Here is a 24,756-nt window from a genome sequence, read left to right as displayed (position 1 = left end):
CGGATAACACTGGACACAACTCAGTGGACCTGAGATCTATTTACGAGACTAAATTTAAGATTCCCTAGATGCCAAGAAGGCCAAGTGAAATTAGAATCCGTTAAGTTTTTAAGAAACAAATTCGGTGCTTTCAATCTGTTGGAAAGCTGAAAAAGGAGACTTTCTGGATATAAACCTTGGCTTCTGAAAAAGGCAGAGTTTGGTGAAGTTGGTAATTGAAGACTTATTTCTCATCCTGTTTCATGCCTAAAGCAATGACCTGGCTTCAAAGCTCTAGTTCAAAGGGGTCTGTCCACAAGGATCCATTGCTTAACAGTTTAAAATGGGCTTAAAGAGTGGGGGAAATACCAACTGAGAAATGAGAGGAAGGGATTTTTGGAATATGCTCTAACCATATTACACTGAAAGAACAGCACTGCACATATTAGCATGTTCTGTATGCCTGGCATGGAGGCCTCTGTTTTAAGAAATAGTGTGCTTTGCAAAGTTGTGACTGCATGTTTCCAGTAGGGCCAGCAAGGTGGAAGGAGAGCCATCTTTTTCCTTCCTATACTTGAGGGCAGTGAGTGGACCCCACTCACTGGCAAAGGCAAGGCCCCGAAGCTGGAGCACTTATGAAGGTATTAGGCATCATTCACATAGAAAGACACAATGGCAGTGTGTGCTGAGCTTTGCAAAATGAACTTGGACACTAAATTTTCTCTGAATATATGTATAGAGGCAAGATGAGTAAATTGCTAGATTTTTAAGATTTAAAATAAGCACTTCCCTATCTTTTGCCCCCTGCCCCAAACACGGCAAAACAAAACAAAACACCACCCTATTTTGCACAAGGGAAAGCATCCAACGACAATATGCAAAAACTATTGAAACTTTCAGAGGAAAGATAAGAATGCTGTTAGAAAAGCTAGAGATAGGGAGTATGTGTAATGGTTTGGTCAGTGAGATTAGGCATGATAAGAATAGTTGAGAGTATGTATGAGGATTTAAAAAATGGCAAAATGGATGCTGTTAAAAAAATAAAAGCCTGAGTAAAGAACACTAAAGCTGCTTTAGTTTTGCTGAAGTGCGTTTTATCTTTGAATGTTTATGAATTAGAAAGTTAAAGAAGGTCTGAAATAAGGACAGTTTTTTGAAAAACAGATTATGGAAATGAAAGCATTTTCTTTTAATACTGTGACTTTGAATGAGATGCTCTCACTTGACGAGTCTCTGGCCAAATGATTCCAGCACAAAGATGTCAGCTCTTTTGAACACTCAGCGTGGGTATCCCCATCACCTCTCCTCCGTTGCATTTGTGTTAGACATTTTTTAACACATTTCTGATTCTCCTATTTCTCTTAGGAAGTTAGGAAATGACTACTATCGAAACTGCCTTACGCACAGCTTAGGCAATGCTGGGTTGCTTGGGTAAACTTATGAAGTTTTTACAGTCAAATCAAATATTTGTTTGGGGTTTGACAGAGACTGTGGGGGATTCTAGGATCATGCTGTTCTACCTGCCCAAATAACCAATGCAAAGATATGTGCAAAGAGGAGATTAAAACTAGAAGAGAATTAAGATACATTATTTCCATGAGAATGTGGTGTTGAGGAGAAAAAAATATTTTGAATAAAAATTTTACTAAAATGCTAAAGGATAAAGTATAAAGTGTGTCAAGCAAATAAGTCATTGTGTGTTTGGAGGATTAGTTTTTATGTGTTTTGTTAGTAAATAGATAAAAGGAACAACTAAATTGTAGTTTTAAGTTCACTGTGTATGATTTAGTGTGTTACAGAATTTCTGCATATGAAATTAATACAAATTGACCTTGACAGAAACATTATCTCATAACTGGAAAATTATTCTAAAGATCAAGACAAAAGCTCCAAACCGGAATGAGTTGGCAATTTATTAAAATTTCTAGGCTATGGTAACTTAAGATTCTGGGGAAACATAACAAAAGAAGTGATAGATGGCAGTGCATTAGATAAGAATAAACAGCGGTTTATTTTGACAAAGAGAAACAAACTAATTGAATACAGCGAGCAGAACTCATTAGAGACTATGATAATAAAGGGAAAAGAGAAAAGCGTGGAATGATTTTGCCTCATATCAAGGGTCTAGTGAGACAGCAAATTGAAAATGACCTTGCAACAGGACATGGAACGAGGAGTGATCAACACTGTGTCAGCATAGGGGTAATGATTCTTCTTTGAAAATATCCTGAAAAACGCCTGGAATGCCATATTTACAGGCAAAGGCAAGATGCTAGAAACAGGTCAGAAATTAATAAACATTCTTATCCAAGATTAGGTACAATTAATTTTTGAAATATTCAATTCAGTATGTATATTTTGACTAAATAGGGGAATAAATTAAAAACTGTTTTTGAGGGGTTTAGTTAAAAAGATGATACATATTGTTTCAAGGTCTAAACAGTTTTTTCTAAATGTTTTCTAAAGGAAACTGGTCTAAAAAATGACAGTGACAAAGGAGAGTTCAGGCTTATAAGTAGAATATTAGATTTTTCTGGTTTTCTGATTTAATTCTTCGTGTTGCAAATACAATCTCTTCTATGACCCCTCCCATTCTCTCCTCTCTTAGGGGCACATGGCTTTAGTGCTCTGTTGCATCAGACACTTAAGGGACTTTGCTGGGCTAATTGCTAATGAGTCATCTGGAGGCTCCCACTCTGTTCTTCTGATTTACAGGAATGATCATCTTCCTTATCTTTCTCGTAAACCCATGCCAAAGACTGTTTTCCAAAAGCAGACAGTCTTCTCAACCAGAGTCCCATGTGCAGAAGAAACAGACTAAATGTTGAGTGTTTTAGATTCAGGTACTTTCCTTCTTTTTTTTTTTCTTTCAAGGCAAGCAGAACTCCAACCACAAGGTAACCCCAAATAGGTATTTTAAGAGTGACCTTACACTGAGGCATTAGGGGACTGGTGACAGTTAACAGACATTTAAACTGTTCGCTCTTGCAGCTAACCACTGGCCTCCTTCCTGCCTCTCTCCCACCACACCCAGTAAAGTTGTTTAGCTGAGCTGTTATTGCTATACTTTCTTAATTAGATATTTTCTCTGGGAACACTCATTTTGAAAGATAAGAGTTCCAGAAGTCATCCAAGAATTACTACCTTGAAATAATGTATAGTTACAGGAGGAATTGTTGGTAGTTATCTAGAATGAGATTCTCAAACCTTTTAGTCTCAGTACCTCTTTACATTCTTAAAAATTGTTGTGGGCTCTAGCATGGACTTTTGTTTATATGGGTGAGGTCTACTGATATTTACCCTATGAGAAATTAAAATTGAGACACTGTCAAAACACAAGCATATACAAGCACACGTCATTAATTGTCAGAGCAACAGGCATCATCACATGTTTTGTCGCCTCTGGAAAACCCCAGTGTACCATCATGAGAAAATGTGAACAATAAAAGCACAACATGTCTTACTGTTAACCGTGAAAGCAATTAAACCCCTCAGACCTTCTTCAGGGATCTTAGCAATCCCAGGGGTAGCCAGATCATACTGTGAGAGAACTGCTGATCCAGATTGCTAATTGCTAAGAAATAGAATTATTAAAAGAGCTAATAGTTAGCTCATAATGAGTGTTTAATAAATGCATATTTTAAAGTGTAAGGATGAAATAATACTAACAACATGATATTCAGTAAAAGTACAACAGAACATTAAGTTTATGTATATTATATGATTATATATACTAATTATATAGTAACATCTTGTAACATGTGTAGCATTCATATAATATATTAAGAGTCTGTGTATTTAATATTAAGGCTAATAATATGAACATTTTGCTTCATCTGGTAGGATTGCATATATTCCAAGATTCTCTGAATCTCCGGCTGTGACAGCTAGAACAGACGAATTGTGCACCCTCAGCAAATGTTCCCCGTGTAACTGGCATTCCTTACCTGTGTGCATGAGCATCAAACTACATGTGAAGCAGCAAAACTAGTCTTGTCTTTGGGGAAGATAGAAATTTAGGGAGTAAAGCAGTCGGACAGGAAACGATCTGAGGATTTGTTTTAAGCCTAATAATTAGTCTTTGACTGAGCCCTAAAAACTGTTTATTTTCTTTGATAAAGGCAAAAAAAGGTATTAAATCTATTTTGATTTAAAATTATAACCTGAAAGAACAGGTAAATTTGCTTTAAGATCTTTACCTTTAAATCCAGGATATGTGTCTTCAGTTTTTAGCAACATTAAATGTATCTGCCAGTGTTCAGAAATTGTGCTTCATTCGTTATATCATCAGTCAAAGCAAGCACAGAGCTCTTTGACAAACGTGGGAGACCCCACTCAGCTTTTCTAGGCAGCTGCTTTTCTATGTTGGGGGAGTTGCTGAAGTGGTAGCTGTGCTAAGCTTTACTGTAACTTTAGTAGAGCAGATACAAGTAGCTTGTCCACAGCATTTTCTTTCTTTCTTTCTTTTTGATTGACTATACAGCCACTGATATTTCAGTCTTAATAAAGTTTATTTTACATTCCTTATTCCTTCATTTGTTTTCTAAACACCCTATTATTAGATAATATAAGTTTGAATGTCTCACCAACCAAAATCTTTCCTGCTAACCTTTGTTTTGAGCCAGTGGAATCCATTTTTTTTAAAAATTGAGAATTCATTCTAGGATTCTCAGGGGCATTCTTCCTGCATTGTAGCAACTCATAATGCTCTGACTTTCTAGGAGAAATGGTTCAAATGTGAGAAATTAGATACTAAGCTGCTGCTTTTTTCCTGAAACTCATAGTCACTGCTAAAATTTCAGTTTAAGTAAGTTGTGTTAATATATTTTTCTGACAGGTTTCTCCAGTTTTATTTAATTTTTCAAAATTAAAAATGGCACTGCCTTTCTTTTTAAATGCTGAGAACAGTATATTAGAGCATTTTAATAGGTCACTAAATCATATTAAAAGTTGAAACCTTAAGGGGAAGATTTTTATGTTCTTTTAACATCCGCGTTTATTGAATTTGAATCTGCTTTCAACAAAAGACATATTGTCAAGATGATACCACTTTTCTTGTCCTTAAAGGTAAAGCTCTTATTCCTCTTCTCTGTGCTCTGCTTATAGTCAGTATTCCTGATCACCAAATGTGAGGGGTCACCCCCACACCAAGCACTTCTATGACACCAGCTAATGTCCTACAGTTCAATTCAATTCTGACACTTCTTTACCTGTAGTTTGTTTCAGAGCCCACAGGCAAAAGGTTCAGTATCACAAGACTGCCCCCTAACCTCACTTTTGGTGCTGATCTCAAATCCTGGTTATTCCATGGGCTTCTGACCAGCCAGCTATAAATCAGAGCTTTCCCCAGCCCTCTCCTTGGGTTTGGCAATTTGCTAGAGTAGCTCAAAGAACTCAGAATACAGTTTGCTTACTAGAATACTGGTCTTTTATAAAGGACTATAACCCAGGAAGGGCTTCCTAGGTGGTTCAGTGGCTGAGACTCCATGCTCCCAAGGCAGGGGGCCTGGGTTTGATCCCTGGTCAGAAAACTAAACCCTACATGCCACAACTAATAAATTTATTTGGGCTTCCCAGGTGGTGGTAGTGGTAAAGAATCCTGCTGCCAATGCAGGAGATGCAAGACACACAGGTTCAGTCTTTGAATTGGGAAGATCCCCTGGAGGAGGGCATGGCAACCCACTCCAGTATTTTTGCCTGGAGAATCCCATAGACAGAGGAACCTGGCGGGCTGCCGTCCATGGGGCCGCAGAGAGTTGGATACCATTGAGTGGATGAGCACATACATAACCCAGGAACAGCTAGAAAGAGGAGATGCACAGAGCAAGGAATGTGGAAGGGCATGGTGCTACCTTGTCCTTTCCATAGGAGATATACCACCCCCCGAGCCTGCCCAACCTGTGTGGGAGGAGGTCCTCAAACCTCCTACTTTAGGGATTTTTATAGAGGCTTAATGATACAGGCATGGTTGACTAAATCATTGGCTGTTGGTGACTGATTCAATTGAAAAGTGAAAGTGTTAGTCGCTCAGTTGTGTCGGATTCTTTGTGATCCCATGAACTGTATGTAGCCTTCCAGGTTCCTCCGTCCATTGGATTTTCCAGACAAGAATGCTGGAGTGGGTAGCCATTTCCTTCTCCAGGTGATCTTTCCAGCCCAGGAATCGAACCCAGGTCTTCTGCATTGGAGGAAGACTCTTTACCATCTGAGCTACCAGGGAAGCAGGGTCTCTCTAATCCTGTGGTTACTTTCCCCAGAGCAACCAACCCCCATCATAGAGGCTTTCCAAAAATCACTCATTAACATAAACTCTCTTGTGTTTGGAAAGGGCTTGTTATAGATAACAAAAGACTCTCCTTTCACCTTAATGAAAAGTGTCACTTAAGAAATTCCAGAAGTTTTAGGAACTCTTTACCAGGTATGGGGATGAATACCAAATATATATTTCTTATTATAAATCACAGCAATCACAGTCCTCATCCTTTTCTTTTTCTCTCTCATCCTGGAGGTTCCCTCTTTCACTGTCATTTAAAAAAAATCAGTTTTAGGGAAATACAAGTTATGCACAATCATGAATGATTTAGTGAGTTTGAAAAGGGACTTTTCCATCTCTAGTGAGACAATAACTGTAGATTTGGGGGCTGGTAATTTCAAAATCATAAAGACAAAAGATCATTTTTGTGAGTTGTAAATCTGGAATAGCTCCTGAGAAAGTTAAAAAAAATCAAATTTATAGTATCATTTAAATCTAATTTATACTGTTATTTAAATCTAATTATAAATCTAATTTATGTATTTCTAATTTATTTTTTGTGTGTGCTTTTTCTCTCTTCCCAAACTCAGTTACTAAAACACAGTTAACCCTCAGGAGAGCTGTACGGGTCAGGGATAGACCTTTTTGGTGTTTTGTTTTGTTTTTCTTTTCTTTTCTTTCCCCTTACCAATAGAAAGAAACGAGTTCATTAAAACCTACAGAGCCCACAATGTTCAGCAAAGCTCTCTTACAATTCCAATTTGTTTTGGGACTCTTGTTTTCATCTTCATCTTTATTTTGCTTTGTATCTGGCTTGTTTGGCATTATTAGCTCTTGTGAGCATGCTGATTTCCTAAGAATGAGCAGAACTTACAGGTCTATGTACTTATGTGTCTGAGGTTCCCAAAAAGCCAAGACCTTGAGCACATCTCTTTTTTTCCCTGAACTCCAATTTTCTTAGTTGTAAAATGAAGATGTGGGACTAAGAGATCTCTAAAGTCCATCCCAGCCCTGCTATTATAGGAACAGTAATAATCCCTAATTTTGAATAGCTTGTTATGGACCAGGAATCTGTGTCTTATTTAACCTTTAGAAATTTAGCAGGTAGACACAACTGTTTTCTCCATTTTACATATCAGGCTTTGACAAGTCACTGGATATTCCCAAAGTTACAGAACTCTGGAGTCGTAGAGCTGGGATTTCAAGCCGTGATCATCTGATACAATTGCTTTTCTCCACTCTGCCTGCTGCTTCCTAAAAAGGGGAAGGTCATTAGCCACCATTTTTATTGAGGGGTTAACTCTATGGCCTGCAAACTGCTAGGCACTTTGTGCAGAGTCTTATGATATAAATATTATTAGCTTGGTTTTGTAGACAAGGAAATTGAGGCTCAGAGATAATAAACTTGTTTAAGAAACAGCCACTAGTAAATGGTAAGGAAATTTTTGAATCAAAATCTCTTAACAGAGCTTTCACTCTTAAATACCCCTGAGGGATCCTAACTTATGAAGGCTTGGTTGAGAAAGGAGGAGAAGGAATGGGAGGGACAAACTCCTCTCATCAGCTTCTGTGATTCCGGGTTGCGGCTGTCCATGAAACATCTGTCTTTCTGGATCCAAGGTGACATGCAAGGAGGCATGGATGAACAATAATGGAGCTTTGACAAGCTGTTAGGGACTGGAAGTCAGTGACCATATTCTGGATAGAATAAGTACCAAGTGCTTGAGTTTGTTTCTTGCCAGGACCACTTTGATGGCCTATGGGTTAGCTAGAGGGACCCAGCGTTTTAAAAAACTGCACCAGAGCAGTGATTCTCAAATTATGGTCCCCAGACCAGAACCATCATCATCTCTTGGGAACTTGTTGGAAATGTAGATTCTCAGGCCCTACCCCAGATCCACTGAATCAGGAACATGAGAGAAGTGGGGCCCAGGAATCTGTTTAAACAAGCCCTTCAAGTGATTCTGATATAGACTCAGGGTTCTGAGCTGCTGCAGCAGACAGTGGGCACTTTCCTTCTGTCAGCATTGTGGCTACCTGCAAGACATGGTAAAGGGTCAGTCTTCAAAATTGAAGTTTTGAACGTGTTGCTTTTGTCTTTTACTATTGCACACACAACATTTTATCTTTGCGAATAAATGAATGTCCTAATTGTAAAATACCTGCCGCTTCTCCAAAACAAGGTCACTTGCAGTTTGGTATTAAAGTGCACATCCTTAGAGACCTGATTTAAGAGTAGGAAGATGGGTCCAGGAGGCCTGGACAGATGGGTTTATTGAATTTCTCCCATTTTACAATCTTTTTTCCCTTCATGGAAACAGCTGCCACAACTTTGGCTGTCTGAACAGTTTAGGAAAGAGAAATGAACTGCAATATTTTGCCCTTAAAGAAAACAGAACCAAGGAGAGAGAGGGTCAGTGGTAGCCAGTACTAGGAGACAGTGAACGCTTCTGGCTTTCTTTTGGAAGAAGCTTCACAGTCAATTGTCATTTAAGGGCTAAACTGTAACACAAAATTGAAAGGAGAGAAGAGTACTTCCTCCTCAAAGTCTCCCTCTCTAAACCCTGACCCTTGTTAAGCTACATGTTACTGATTTCTGGCAAGTTTCTTAATCCACAGTGTCCTTGGGACAGTGGCCCTTCCCTAGTAAAAGGAATGAAATGTTGGGTGTATCACCAGGAGACTAGTGTGCCAACTAGACCTCAAAACTGAACAGCCACAGCCTGCCCTCTCTGGGAACAGATGAGCTTTCCTAAGGCAGTGATCAAAGGCACAATGTATAGACTGGAGTTCTGACCTCAGTTTGAAGGGGGGAGGTGTGGCAGACAACGTATTCTCTAGGCATCTCCATTCTTTGCCACTGGGAAGAACCGAGATTCCTAACTCCTTATTCATCATTATGGAAAGTTTTGCTTTTGTTGCAGCTTGCTTCATTCATTGTGTTCTTTGATGCTTTAATTTTTTTCCCTATTTCAAATAAATCCCCTTTGATTTCATAATCATTTGCCTTTGCTCTTGCTCTGAAATACAGCAGAATAGAGACTTTGGGCAAAATGGCCAGTGTGCTGACTAGAGCCAGCCAGTACGGAACGTCCTGAAGGCAGCTGGTGCTCCAGGCAGACTGGAGGAGAAAGGCTTCACACCCCCATAGGAACTTGCCAGAGCAAGTGCAGGAAGACTCACCTATACAACTTAACGGAGGAAATGTATAATATATCTTTTTCTCCCCCCATTTCCAAACCCGAGGGTATTTCTGAAGTTAAGAAATGTTAGTAGCTTTGAGCATGTTCTTGGGCTGGCTGTTGCTTCTGGCAGTTTTGCATGACTTTTTTCGCACTTAGAGCAGCCACCCATTCAGGAATTCAGTCTGTCTTCAGGGAAGTCTCCCTCCATGTCTGTTTAGGGAGCATACTGGGTAAGGCAAGACATCCTTTGTTCTCAGATAAACTCATTTTTCCTGAAACACCAAAATCTTGAGAATTTGAAAGCCTGTGGCAGTGTTAGATGAACTTGGTAGTTTCTACTTCACCAACTATTATTTTGGGTGGGGGTTGGCAGGGAGCAGGAATTGGGCAGTTTGGGATGGGAGTGAGTCAACAGAGCACTGACGAAGGTGTGACAGCCTGAAAGGAAGGAAATTTTCCTCAGAAAATAAAGACTGTTCATACCCTGGTTCTCAAGTGATCCATAGACTTACCAGGGAGGCAAGTATGTTGAAATCCAAGCCTAGAAAAAAAAAAAAAAAGCCAGCCCCTTTTTCCTGTGAGAAGGAATCACTTACTGATCCTCAGGCTGCCTAGAAAAGCGCCCTTAGCCTGTTTCTTTGTTTCTTCTCTGTGAAAGGGGCAGTGAGCATTCAGGTGAGTGAAACATTGGGGTATCTGAGATGCTGCCGAAACAGTTCTCTGACTCCATATGTCGTGTGATGTCACTTCCCCAGGCGCTGGGAGAGGGGAGGCTGAAGCATGCTGTGGAGAGTTGGGCTAAAGCCTGTGTTGTTTATACTGGGAGATGAGTAGATGGGGGTATGAATTTGATTTCAGTTAACTGATGGAATTCAGATGGGGAAAATGTTTGTTCCTTTATATCTCCAGCTATTATACTATATTTTCCCAGTCACCTCAATATCATAATTGATTTTACTCATCACTTTGTTTCTCTTATAAGAGAGTTTCTTGGGAGTTAAAAAGCTATGAACTGAAATGTTTGCATTGTGATTTCAAGAATTTGCTTTTTCTGTAGAAGGGCGCTGAGTCTGTTAAGCATGCCTTTGGTATATGTGTACGCTAAGAACAACAGACTTGGTGGAGTGGAAATCATTAACAGAGCTAAACTCTCTGTTTCACTCTGAATCAGTATCATGTTCTTAGGTATCTCTTCTGCACATGGATACTTTAAAATAATTTTTCTCCATTACAAAAATAATTAGAAAATACAGATAAATGAAAAGAAAAAATTTCTATCAAATAGCCTTATCATGAATACTTGTGGAATATATCCTTCTCATCTTTTTTTCTCTTGCTTTTCCTCTTTTTCTCTCTTATCAAAAACTGGAACTCAGCCTGTTTTTGAACCTGTTTTTGAGGTTCAAAAACTTGAACCTCATTGTGAATGCCTTCTTATGTTATTTGACCATCTTTTCTAGCCCTGTGTTGGTAACTATGCAGATTCCCGTTGTATGGCTTATAAATAGCTTGTGTAATCCACTGAGATTGTGGGATATTTAGACTGTTTCTAGCTGTTCACTAATACAAGCAATGCTGCAGTGAAATTCTTGAAAAACTTTTACCACTCGCTCGATTGCAACTTTCAGATAAATTCCTGGAAGTGTTATTTGCTCATTCCCAAGCTTCTGTGACATCCCCCTCCAGGAGGGCTTATTTTTCTGGGATTCTGTGTTCAGTTTAGATCACTTAAATATAAGATTTCAAACAGCATTTCTCCTCTCTCATTTTGTGTGTTACTTTTCTATTTTGTATTTCATCTGGGGAAAGAGAAAAGAAATTCAAATGGACTCCTTTGTTAAGTGGGCCTATTTTTCTCAAAGCTGAAGTCTTGGCAGTGCATTCATAATATCGTTTAAAATCTCAGCTGATTGAGTCAACAGCACTTAGAGTAGGAATCCTCTATACACCCTTGGTTGGTGTCCATAAAACTCCATGAAAGACAATAATTGGGCAGAAAACAGGTTGTGACTGACAGGGTCAATCAACTCTTTCATCTGACTAAAAAAAATTAGAGGGTCACCATTCATTAATTCACCAAAGAGATTTTGAGCCCCTCCTATGAACCTTTCTGGGTGCTTGGAGCAAACCAGTGAGCAGCTCCTGTACCTGTGCAGCTGACGTGGCAGCATACAGGGGGAGGTGGTGTGCAGTAGTTTGCATAGTGTGTGAGAAGATATCAGTGTCACAAGAGCAAAATAGACGGTAGTGTAAGGAGGATGGGCCACAATGTACAGAATGAAGGAAGATGTTGGCCTCAGTGAGACGCTGACATTTGGGCCAACAAATTTGTAGGCGAGAAGGATGGAGTATGCCGACCTATACCTGGCAGGGACGTGCCATGGGCCAGGACTGCAAGGGCTGAAGAGTTGTTGCATACCCAGGCACACCAATCCAGAATGTACTCAGCCCCAGTGCCTGCCTTGCTTATGGTCATCTGGAGGACAGCCTTGAGCAGCCAGGCCCGTCATGCTGGGGCAGGCCCTGGGAAGCCTATCTTTTTCATGTAGAAAAGTACAAAACATCCTCTGTGTGTACCTGCGTCAGCCGGGTAAACGAATGGAAAAGAAATTGGGCCCAGAAGGAACCAGAAGCTGTCTACAATGAATGAGAATTCTTTCCCCTCATGAGCTAAATAAAATTTAGGATGCCATGAAATTCATGAACTAGGCTTTCTGAAATGAAATATAGTCTAGTGAAATATTTAGGCTTATTGGTAACATCTAAATTGCATGAGAAAGGGTATAATCCCATTTGGAATTCAGTGGACTGTATAGGTGATTTTGAAACCCTAAACCCAAAAGAATCAGCCAGGGCATCTTTCTCAGCTCGCCCCATTTTACAGTGGGGAAACTGAGGTATAGGCAGTTGCAGGACTTGTTCCCAAGCTGGCATGAACTCACCGCTGAGTTGCTGTGAGCCGGATTCACAAGAGACCTGCGTTTCCTCCCTCTGTGGGTCTCTCCCAGGGCCTGTGTGTTTCCATTTCCATCACACTTCCTTGTTCATCAAAAGGACTGATTGATAAATACATTTCCAAATAACATCAATTATGAGATAATTTCCTCTCACCGTTCCTTGAACTGATAATCGATTTCTACTCATTAATGTGCTGTGTGGCATGCTTGGAAACTATAAACAAATTACTGAACTCTATTTTCCTTGAAAGAAAATGTGCTACACACATCATGAAAACCAGATGGAGCTGGTAAAATTCATCTAACCAGGATTTTTCAAACCCAGCAACACAGCAGAACCCAAGGGGTAAAATTAAGTTCCACCTTAGTGAACTGATTAGATGAGATTGTTCTGTTCTGGTCTGATTTGTTTATAGACACAGCTCACATCTTTCTGTTGAAGCTCACTCTGTCAAATCTGTCCCTTGAGTGGTAACATTGTAAGAATATGGTTTTGTCATCAATAAAGCCATTGTGTATAATATCTATTAGATATTGAGTGGTGGTTGTCAAGAATATAATCATCAGAGCTAGAATTTGCCATTATAATAAGTCTGTATTAGATATTACTCAAAGGCGTTATGTTCAGTAAGAGTAATCCATCTCTAGGAAGAAGAGTTTAAGAATGACTTGCCACAGAAAAATAAGCATTGTAGAATTACAGTTAAAACTGCAGTCTTTTCCTGTATCTTTTCCACATTTTTCACATGGTCCTTGTTATTACTTTTCAGACTCATCATTTTATTCATTTTAAAATATTACTCAAAATCTCTTATAAACTTCAAAATTTCTGTCTTAAATAGTTTACTTAATAGCTCTATGCTCAGTTGCTCAGTTGTGTCTGACTCTTTGCAACCCCATGGACTGTAGCCCACCAGGCTCCTCTGCATATGGAATTTTCTAGGCAAGAATTCTGGAATGGGTTGCCATTTCCTTTTCCAGGGAATCTTCACCCCCCAAGGATAGAACCTTCAACTCCTGCATTGACAGGTGTTTTCTTTTCCACTAGCGCCACCTGGGCACCCCAAATAGCACTGTGACTGACCTTAAGTTTTACTCCTCCCCACTTAATTAAAACCCTGCTGCTGCTAAGTCGCTTCAGTCGTGTCCGACTCTGTGCAACCCCATAGACGGCAGCCCACTAGGCTCCTCTGTCCCTGGGATTCTCCAGGCAAGAATACTGGAGTGGGTGCCATTGCCTTCTCCGAATTAATACCCTAGGAGAGTATTTATCATGATTTCTTTGTCAAATGATTAGAGATTAAAAGGTGGCCCTGAGAAACACAAGAAAGCCAACATACTTGGTGTGTTTTATGGCCCAGGAAGTGTGCACATGTTTTATATGCTACACCTTTAAGTCCCTCAGACACCCTGTTTTAGGGATGAAGAACCCAGCCCACAAAGATTAAACTGCCCAAGTCATATAACCTGTAAGGCGCAAAGGTGCATGTGGACCTCAGCCATTCTGAATTTAAAGCACATAGTTTTCCAGTCTTCTTTCTCCTTCCTTTTATGGCATTACCCTGGACCATTTTTTCCAGACTGAATATAAAAATTTTGAGTAGCATTTTTATATTTGGAGGGGCTTCTGAAAAAAAGTTTTTTTTTTTTCCCTACACTGCTTTGGCATGATTCCTACCAGAGAGCCAGAACTTTATCCATCTAATATTCCTGTGTATACTGGCAGTCAAGGTAGATACTAAACAAAAGCAGTAATTCATTCAACAAACTTATTAATCATGACATCAAATTATGAAAACTGTGCTAGGTGCTCGGGTTCAAGGGGAGAATGAGACTCTTCACTTCCGTCCTCATGGAGCACACCATCAGGGGAGGGATGCGGTCATTCCAAGTGTGATGACCAGGTCGAATGGGGAAGCAGCTGGTGTGTGGGAGAGTTAAAAGGTAAGCTTTGAGACTTCCCTGGCAGTACGGTGGTAAGGACTCCACGCTTCTACTGCAGGGGGCATGCATTCGATCCCTGGTTGGGGAGTTAAGATCCCATACGCCATGTAGAGTGCCCCCCGTGCCCACCCCCCTGCTGAGAAAAAAGTGAGCTTTAGTCAGTGGACCAGACTGAATGCAGTGGACATTGTGGGGGTGGGGTAGGGGAATGACTCACTGACTGGAGCTAATAGAACTTGAACCTCAGGGCAATAAATAAGAATTAGGATGACGGAGGTAAGTGGTCATGGCAGAGGGACTCTGTCGTTTGCAGGGCAGTTTAAACCCATTTCCTCCTGCCCTGGCTCAGTGAAAATGTTTTATTCCTGTTAGATTGTTTGAGTAGAAAATAGGATCATAATAGTTTCATATGAAAATTTTTTGGTTACAGCAGAATACTTCAGTTGTATCACATCTCTCCTCAAATAACAACCTTCATTTCGGGAGCATGAACATTTATTATCCACCTGTGTTTCTTCCCACTTGGCAGAGTTCCCAATTTAAAAAAATAATACAGCAGTCTCTCAACAAATGTATAGAATCTGTGCTTGAAAATGTATTAACTTGTCAGCTATCAGTTCCACTTCCCTGAAACTTGAATCTATTTCAAGTGTCCTTTGAAAAGAACTGATGGGTTTTTACCCACTCTCGTCGTTACATCCAATGTTTGAGGAGCTGTTACTGAGGCCATGCAGTGAGTATTCAAATCTCATGAAAAACGTATAGTAATCATGACCTTCGTAATGACAGTCTCTGAAATGAAACAGGGAATGTAAACAAGTTATATGAGAGTGCAGAATATTTGAATAGCTACCCCAGTATTCTTTGGAGAGAGTTGGTCTGCAAGACAAGCATTGGACGCATTATCAGAGAATAATGTTACAGGATAATTACAGTGACCCATTCATTCATAGGACTTTCATCCTTCTTGGGAATGTCAGTATTAAAAATGGTTCATCTCAAGTGTTTCCAAGTATGGCATTTTTTGGCTAGTATATTGAAAATAAATTTAGTTGAAAGGATTTATTACATTTAATTTGTAATATAATAGACATGAAGATCTATTTTAATTGATTTTTCCTCAGTTGCTCTGTATGGAGGATTTTGGCCTTTTAAGGCTGTATTTTGTGGTTAGGAGGTAATGAATGTCAAGTGGAGGGTAGTGCTGTCGTAGAGTTTATGCTCCTGCAGTTCTCCAGTTTTTAATTGCTTTCACAGAGACCAGAGTAGAAGCCAGCTCACTGATTTATTACCGGATAACCAGGGGCAAGTCCCACTTCTTTCTTCTGTAGAATAGGCCTACTTACCTTATAGGGTTATTGGGAGGCTAGAGAGAGATAAGGATCAAATGAGCATTAAAGTTCTGTGCTTAGCATAATGCCTGGCACCCAGTAAGCAATCCCTTCATAAACCTTAGCTGAAAACAATGACTTTAGGTTAGTTCTTACTGGAGCTGTGTTTGCCTGTCCTTGTTTTAGAGTTAAAACAGCAGCAGGAGCAACTGTAATAGACATCTTTTAAAAAGTCAGCAATTAGACTTTGTGTGAATGGGGAGGGTTACAAAGAATGTGATATTTGTTTTTTCACTTTAACTATGATATAAAGTGTCTTTTAAAAGATGATGAAATAATCCTGGTGGTATGCAGATATGGCAGAAAATGCTTTGGTGGAATATGAGGGTGACTGGATTGGGGAAACTGCTGCCTGGCATGCACCTCACTTTGTGTAGGTCTCTCTCTCCATTGTCTTCCTCTTTTCAACCGAACTCTCCTTTCCCCCTGCACCCCAAAAAATAACAGCAGTGAGTTAAGTCAGCCCAATTGTCATGTGAATAGAGAGTGGCTTGGGGTTGGGTTCTTAGTTTATTAATTGACTGACCATGGCACTAGGCATGTGGGATCTTAGTTCCCTGCCCAGGGATTGAACCTGCACCCCCTGCATTGGGATCACAGAGTCATAACCACTGGTCTGCCAGGGAAATCCCAAGGTTCTTTGTTTGTGTACTTAGATGTTCAGTCGTGTCCAACTCTTTGTGACCCCATGCACTGCAGCCCGCCAGGCAGGCAAGAATACTGGAGCAGGTTGCCATGCCCTCATCCAGGGGATCTTCCCAACCCAGGGATCAAACCCAGGTCTGCTGCATTGCAGGTGGATTCTTTACCATCTGAGCCACCAGGGAAGCCCAAGAATACTAGAGTGGTTAACCTCTCCCTTTTCCAGTTTGGCTTTCCTGAATTCTGCAATGGAGCATGGTCTTTCTGTCACTCACTCTGAGAGGTTCCCATCATCTGCATGACTGAAATGTAAAGTGATGCCTCCGCATTGTGGCTTCTGTTATTCTCCTCATTGCCAGGAAAAGGGTGATGAGCTCAGCTTCTGAGGCTCTTTATTGGCATTAAAGTTGGCTCTGATCTATGGAAGTGGGCATTTTCCAAGACATTTCCCCATTCCCAGGAGCTCCATGGAGATGTATTTGCGGGAAGCAAATCCAATCAGCAGATGGACCCGTCTGTAGTGATGGTCAGACTCTCAGCCTAGTAGCTTGTTGGCCTGACTTGTGGTTCCTTCCTTCCTTTGGGGGATGGTTAGCACAGATGATTGTTGTTGAGCCTAATAAAAAGTTAAATTATATTTATGTTTACTGTTCTAACTGCAAGCAAGTAGCAAGTGAAAGTCGCTCAGTCGTGTCCAACTATATAGTCCATGGAATTCTCCAGGCCAGAGTACTGAAGTGGGTAGCCTATCCCATCTCCAGGGGATCTTCCCGACCTAGGGATTGAACCCACGTCTCCCTTATTGTGAGCGGATTCTTTACCAACTGAGCCACAAGGGAAGCCCTACTAACTGCAAAGATGTGGGCTAATGTAACCGCCTGCCCTTTGACTGGAGAGATTCACATAGACTGTGTAGAGTATTTAATTTCTAACACAAGTGGAAGTAGTTCTGGGATGTAGGGTATCCAGCTGACCTTTTTAAAATTTGAAGTGTGTTGGTTATCTGAAGCAATGATAAAGTTGTCTCTTAACCTCTCCTTTGCTATTCACTCAGGCCTAACCTGAGAATTTGTTTTTCAGTGATCTCAGTGGGTCAAATAAATCACACTAAACTTGAAATTTTCGATGGCTTACCTTGCCAGCCTACCCTGAATGTAAGTAGAAATGGTTGGGCTGCAGTCCATGGAGTCACAAAAGAGTCGGGCGTGACTTAGCAACCAAACAGCTGAGTCCAAGGGGCTCTGAGAACCATGGGGAAAGCCGCCTGCCTCAGAGGCTGCCTCCATCCAGCCTTGACATGACCAGTTCCTTTCTCTTGAGGCTGCTGTTAACTGGCTTTGTCTGGGCTCCTGGGTTAAGGGGATAGATTGAAATCGGGTGGGCAGTACGAGGAGGTGGAAGGAAGAGCATCTTGGAACCTGGGTCACTGTCCCAAAAGTTCATACCTTGTCCAGAAATAGGTAGAAAGTTCCCGAGAGGGTAAGTGAGACAGACTCATTTCACCTTCTTTATGGATTTACACAAGGCAGGTCAGAGCCTAATATCCTGTGTGAGGTGCCTGGTCTTTTCTCTGCTTAAGAACAAGAAGTGGTGGAAGGCTTTAGATGCGTTTGTGTAAACCACCCGTGCTCATGAAGTCTGAACATAATGCAAGAGATGTGTTTCTGTCCTGAGCTTGGTCAGTGCCCTGGCACACAGCTGCTTTGGGGTATTTCGTCTCGTCTTGCCCCCGGGCCCAGGTCAGCGGCTGCCTTTCTTTGTCTTCTCCATGCAGCATTTCTTCTTGACTGGCTCCTTCCTCCTGGCCCTTCCCATCCCTTCCTTACCCTTCTGTGGAAACACCTTCTGACGAATCCCTAAATGGCATTATTTGCAGTAAAAGAAGAGCAGCTTGGTGATTTGATTCCTGCATATGCTTTCATTTGGCCGGAGGTGGGGGGTATTTTTTTAACTCCTGGGAACACTGCAAATAAATGTAAAATAAACAGACATCTCTGCCTTTAGCCCTGTTAGAGAACACATGAGCATTTACTTCCTTGGGGCAAAGTCCAGCCTCAGAAAGGATGATAGATATAATAAGGTTTATTTCCTATTTGTGCCCAACCACGAGTAGGTATCAGCTGTTCTACTTTGCATATGAAAACCGATAAAGCTGTTTCTTTGTGTGGGTAAGCATCTGCTCACTGTTACTGCCATTCCATTTCTTTTCTTCAACCAGCTTCAGCTGTGTGGGGTGTTTGAGTATTGTGACATCCTCAGGATTAGACCCCAAGGGAGGAACACAAACCCTCACCATCCTATGCTCCCTTCCGGTACGTTCTTCCTTCCATTGAGGCAAATGTGCTCCATGTTCCCTCCTCCATTGCCTTTTGTGGGCACATTCTCATAGCCTGGAATATCCTGTCACTGTCTTCTCAGCCAGGCCTTCCTTCTGCCGGATTCTACCTTGGATGTTCCTTTCGCATTAGTCCTTACCCCTGGAAGAGTGTGCCGTCAGTTTGCCCAACCTCAGGGGGCTGCTGTGTTGCTTACTGTGTCTATGGAGCCCCTCTCCTGCCTCCACGGGATGGTGTGTATGCAGAGGCTGGTGTGGTGTAACAGCAGAGGACCAGAGGTCAGAACCGCCGGGAGTCCTTGGGTGTGGGACCTTGTGTGTATCTCCGTTTCACTGGGCTTCAGCATCCCCATCTGTGAAATGGAGGGTCATTTCTTCAGCACCAGACCCACAAGTGTGTGGTCGAGAACTCAGTTTGCTGAAGTGAGTTTAAATGTACCTTGTAATCTGCACCTCATGAAATACATATTTGTAGTGTGAGTTTACTAAAATCAGAAACAGCTTCTTAACCCAGTGGAGCTGTATCATATACACATTTAGCAGCTGCCAAAGTCACCTTACTTAGAAGTGCCCCCTGAAGCTAACTTTGGCTTCCATTGCCCTAGCTGTAGAAAGCGACAGCTGACATGCTAAAAAAAAAAAAAAAAAAAGAAATCATTTTTGTCTTTAAGTGTTCAAGAATTCACTAGTAAGTTAAGGATAATTTGACAGTGATTTTCGGGATTTTCATGGGTAATTTTGACCATATATAATTTTTACTTCAAGTGCAGACTTTACAACCAAACCATAGTGTGTTTGCATTTTACTTCACGTAGTTTGCATTACTTAGCTCAGTGCTGAGTGAATGCCTGCTACTGCTGCTGCTAAGTCACTTTAGTCGTGTCTGACTCTGTGCAACCCCATGGATGGCAGCCCACCAGGCTCCCCCGTCCCTGGGATTCTCCAGGCAAGAACACTGGAGTGGGTTGCCATTTCCTTCTCCAATGCATGAAAGTGAAAAGTGAAAGAGAAGTCACTCAGTCAGTCGTGTCTGACTCTTAGTGACCCCATGGACTGCAGCCTACCAGACTCCTCCGCCCATGGGATTTTCCAGGCAAGAGTACTGGAGTGGGGTGCCACTGCCTTCTCCAGAGTGAATGCCTAGATAATACTAAATAATACTATAATAGAGTAGGAAGTTCTAAGACTTTGACAAACAAGCGATAGCATTTGTCCTTCAGGAAAGTTTGGATGTTCATGCTTCCTAGTATTTGGTTTGGAGGAACTGTTAAAACCCATTCTCTATTATCCCTGGAATAAAGTAAGCATTTAGATTCAGCCTACTTGAGATGTAATTTAGGGCACAGCAGTGTTTTGTCCAAAATTTTGGCCTCCATTCTTGTCCCTTCCCTGTACTGTAGCGATTTTTGTGAACACCCACACCCTGGGGAAAGTTGCTCCAATAATTAAAAAATCTCAAGTTGTCCTACGGGAGTACTTTTTCCTCTTATGACAGCTGGTCTCTGATAATAAAGACCCACAGGTTTCACATTTGTCCACTCAGGTAATAGAATTCTACAGTTCTGTTACAGATCAGAGGAGAGTGATATCTTTGTAGCACACTTTGGGTTACTGACACATCTTTACCACTCCATCTGGGAGCTCACCATGGAATCAGACATCAGAAGCAAAGCAAGGTGAGGGTATGGAGGGAGGAGGTCACCAAAGAACAGCTCTGGAATACTTGCCTTTGAAGAAGACATTGGGTCAGCTAAGCCCTTGGCTCTTGAAGACCCCCTCTGAGGTTTCCTAAGAGATATCCCTCTACCCTTCCAATGCCCCCCAAACCCGAAAACTCTGTGCTTTAGAGAGGCAAGGAGAAATATAAGCCAGTCTAAGTGTTTTGAGATGACTTTTCTGAACAGTGTTTAACCCGTCTCCTCTGAGCAGACCACTGTTCTGGCTGCTTGTTCCTGGTTCCTGAGTGTGGTACTGGGAATGAATAGTGGTTGTGATTTGGGAAGAGGACAGTGCTGAATGAAAGGCTATCATTCTCTTCCCATGAACCCAGAAGATATGTTTTTAAACAATATTATCATAAGAAAGAAGAAACTGAATTGTCTTTTGTCAACTAATTTATAGTTTTTTTTAGCAACCATGTGTAGCCTATTAAATGTGTTGTAGGCAGAATCATAACTAAGATTTTTTTTAAAAAATTTAAATTTGAGATATATTTCTCATTTGATAAAATGTGCCTATTTCAAGGATACAGTTTGAGGTTTTACAACTGGGGTAAGGTATGTGCCGTTGGTGGATAAAAAACTAACACCTAAAAATGGCATCAAACTTTTATCTAGCATTTCAAACATACTTCTCAAACTGCTTCCTCTAACCTCATTTATATGTCACAAATGTATTTATCAATATCACATAACTAAATCATCCCCAAAGGTGACTATTTAAAAATTTTCCATTAGCTAATTAAGCTCATAGCCTTCTTGACCCAGAAGATAATTTTTTTATCCTAGTCTTAAAAACTGTCATATCAGCATATTACTTTCAAAAGTTATTGAACCAAGTGATGAAGGAAAGCAGTTATTTATCCTGTTCAGCAGTGTTTCTTATTGCAGATGTTTCAAAGATCTCAAAGTCCCCACTATCATGACCCTTCTTAGAATCTATATATACATTTAGATATATAAATTAAAAATTTCACATCTATCTAATTAGAAATTCTAAATATTTTCAGCATTTTCTGTGGCTTGAGTGTTTGGAAGAGCTTAGTGGCAAAGTGGGGAGACCCTGTGTCAGGCCTTGAGTGATGGTAAGTGTGGAGGGCTTCCAGGAAGGGGATGGTGTTGAGCATAGAGAAGGCAGTAAAGTCCTTTGAGAGGAGAGTGAGTCATGGCCCTGTTGAAGGGTATTGGTTCATAAAATTATATACTTAGGAAGTGACCAAATTAAGGAGCATTTTATAGGCTGCACAGGGAAGTTTGGATTTTATCCTAGAAGCATTTGAAAGTAGTTATGAATTTTTCAGCAAGACAGTGATGTCATTAAGGTAGTATTTAAGAAGATTTAATTCCTGTTTTATTCTCTACATTTTTATGTAACAGATATGGTTGCTTACCAATTTAGCTAAGTAAATTATCCCAAGAGGGGATAATTCAAATTTGTCCTTAATCTGATTACCCTGGTTTAGCCTTTTTGACCCCAAAATTATGTTCCTATATAACCGGTCTTCTATAAATATTGTATATGTCCCTGGAATATGGTAAACATAGGCAACCATGACCTGTTAGTTTTCTCATTCTTTGTCCAGCATTTTCTCCTAGAGCACTTTTGGTTGAGGCTTGTTATTTCCACTTAAAGAAAATGGCTTAATATTGAGGAGTAGAAAATAAAATTGTCTGACTTCATTTAATCAGGTTTGTCCTACAAATTACACAACTAAATTTCCTGTCTTAGATGTGAATTCTTTGTGGTTTTTTTCCAATCAAAATAATGGAAGAAAGAAGAGTTTACATGATTAGTTTATTTAGAAATTAAAATTTTATGTCAGTAAGCATTAACAAAGGCAGTCAGTGGGGAAATAGTTGAAAATAATATTGTTGATAATAAATATATAGACTAGGTCAATAAATACAACTTATCTCCTACTATTTAGCATTCATATTTCTTGAAGAGTTAAATTGTATATTTAAAGTTAATTTGGGGAAATGTCATCATTTAAGAAGAAACTTAATAAACTTTTCTTATTAAAAATAAGCCTATTAACTAAACTATGCTATAAATCATTAAATATCTTCTGATTCATAATTCATAAAGGTTGGTCTGTTTCAAAACGTGAAGGTTGACTTTTTATTTGAAAAACATTATTGCAGTTGGAAAAAACAGGTGACCATCAACACCAAAACCAAAAATTGGTGGAGTGTGTTATTTTGAAGTATAACCGTAGAGCTGTCCTTAGATTAAATTGGTTTGTGAAAGTCATTCAGTCTTGTCCAACTCTTTGTGACCCTGTGAACTGTGCAGACCATGGGATTCTCCAGGCCAGAATACTGGAGTGGGTAGCCTTTCCCTTCTCCAGGGGATCTTCCCAACCCAGGGATCAAACCCAGGTCTCCCACATTGCAGGTGGATTCTTTACCAGCTAAACCACCAGGAAAGCCCAGATTAAATTGGTTTAGTAATACAATTTGCTAGTATTTCTATTACTAAGTAACACACATTCATACACTATATCCTATGATACATATTTACAAAGATGAAGGTATAGTTGGCCTTCTGTAGCAGCAGTTTCTGCATTTGTGGATTCAACCAGCCATGGATCAAAAATATTTGGAAAAAAAAGAAATCCCAGAAAATTCCAGAAAGTAAAAATTGAATTCACTGCATACTGGCAACTATTTATGTAGATTTACATTGTATTTGCAACTATTTACAAAGTGTTAGGTATTTTAAGTAATCTAGAGATTATTTAAAGTATACCGAAGGAAATACATAGGTCATATGCAGATACTATGCCATTTTATATAAGGGGCTTGAGCATACCTGGATTTTGGTATCCAAGGGGGGCCTGGAACCAATCCCCAGGGATACTGAAGGAGGACTGGATTTTGTAATATATGCTGGTGCTTCTTTTACTGCATCTGTGACTAGAGATCAGAGTCTCGGTAATTCACATCTGTTGACTGCCGGTAAGCAAAATTAGCCCTGTTGAGATCTGAGAGGGCTGATATTTGTGCCTGCGAGCTGGTAGTTTGGGGACTGGTTCATATTGTAAAGCTACTTTTTGGTCCAGGTTGATTAGTGATTTGTGCCCATAGCCTACTTGAGTTCTTTCAGTGGGACTTAATGATGTTGAGATGTCTGAAAGGCTTGGTTTATTCCTGAGTGTCTTCAGACCTGTCTCCAGTCCTCCTCCATAATTTAGATGGGATTAAGCCAGTTCTCAATCACAAACAGCTTTAATTCATAGAAAGGACTGCACTTTAAAATCATGATTATTTTTCTGAATCTGTGCTCTTTCGGGTGATGCTCTCACACCCAGTTATTGTCACTCTTCCTCCCATTAACAGAAGAAGGTGCCTTTGTCCTCCTGAGGGCCACACCATTGGAGATGCATTCACACCATGGGCATAAGCCCCTACCACATCCAGGACACTGTTCTGGCCCTTACTGGGAGATCCTTTATTTCTTTTGTTTATACTCAGCCTTGATCCAAAGAGCAAAATAACAGAAATTGAAAGTAGTTGAAAAATGGAAAACAGTATTTGTGATTCAAGAAACTCTGGAATCTGATGTTAGTTTCTGTGGAAGCTTCAGTTGAGAGGATACAAATGAATAGTTAAAGCAACAACAGAACTGTCATTACATGTTGAGGGGCCCAAATGGGTGGCACAGGCAGTCAATCTGAGTGTAGAGTTCCTAGAGAAATCGGATGCTCAGGCAAGAAGAGGGGGCATTTGAGCTGGGTCTTGAGATGGAGCACAGGGTGGGGCAGGGTGGCAGCTGATAAAAGTTGTTGTCTGCACAGATGAGAGATACAGAAAGGATGTTCAGAATGTACTCCATCTTACTAAAGGAGCTCTGATGTCACCTGGTATGTTCTTCGAGCTCAGTAACTACTGTTTTAAAGTCTAATGTGGAGCATATCTTTTAATTCTCAGTTTAAGATGCAAAGCATGAGTATATTTCTTTAAGACAATGTTAATAAATTCTAGACTATTTCAGTAAAAAAGATAGCTTTTATATGCCACCATTTTTAAGTTTTTATTTTAATTTAGACAAAATATTTGACTAAATTTTTTATCAGCTACTTTCTAAGCCTGTATGTATTTTAATTCATGATGTGTGTGCTGTGCTAAGTCAGTTCAGTCATGTCTGACTCTTTGCGACCCCGTGGGCTGTAGCCCACTAGGCTCCTCTGCCCATGGGGATTCTCCAGGCAAGAATACTAGAGTGGGTTGCCATGCCCTCCTCCAGGGGATCTTCCCATCCCAGGGATCAGGTACAGGTCTCCCGCATTGCAGGTGAATTCTTTACATCTGGACCACCAGGGAAGCCCTTAACTCAATGATAGTGATGC

At 40.4% G+C, this 24,756-nt stretch overlaps 1 protein-coding gene and 1 long non-coding RNA gene across 3 annotated transcripts in view; one reads left to right on the top strand and one right to left on the bottom strand.

Annotated features, from left to right (window-relative positions):
- The window catches only part of LOC147367068 (guanine nucleotide-binding protein G(q) subunit alpha), a 315,174-nt gene that overhangs the window by 132,059 nt on the left and 158,359 nt on the right, over positions 1 to 24,756 (top strand). The gene's annotated exons all lie outside the window — the stretch shown is intronic.
- On the bottom strand, positions 16,727 to 18,888 carry LOC147367069 (uncharacterized). The gene is made up of 2 exons (XR_015169776.1): positions 17,486 to 18,888; positions 16,727 to 16,967 (listed from the first exon to the last, which is right to left on the bottom strand). It is a non-coding gene; the product is annotated as an uncharacterized LOC147367069 (long non-coding RNA).

This window comes from Bos grunniens, chromosome 8 (genome assembly GCF_055505025.1).
Source record: "Bos grunniens cultivar Pamir isolate PY7600 chromosome 8, Bosgru_T2T1.0, whole genome shotgun sequence".
Classification (NCBI taxonomy): Eukaryota; Metazoa; Chordata; class Mammalia; order Artiodactyla; family Bovidae; genus Bos; species Bos grunniens.
This window is presented reverse-complemented; position numbering and strand designations above follow the sequence as displayed.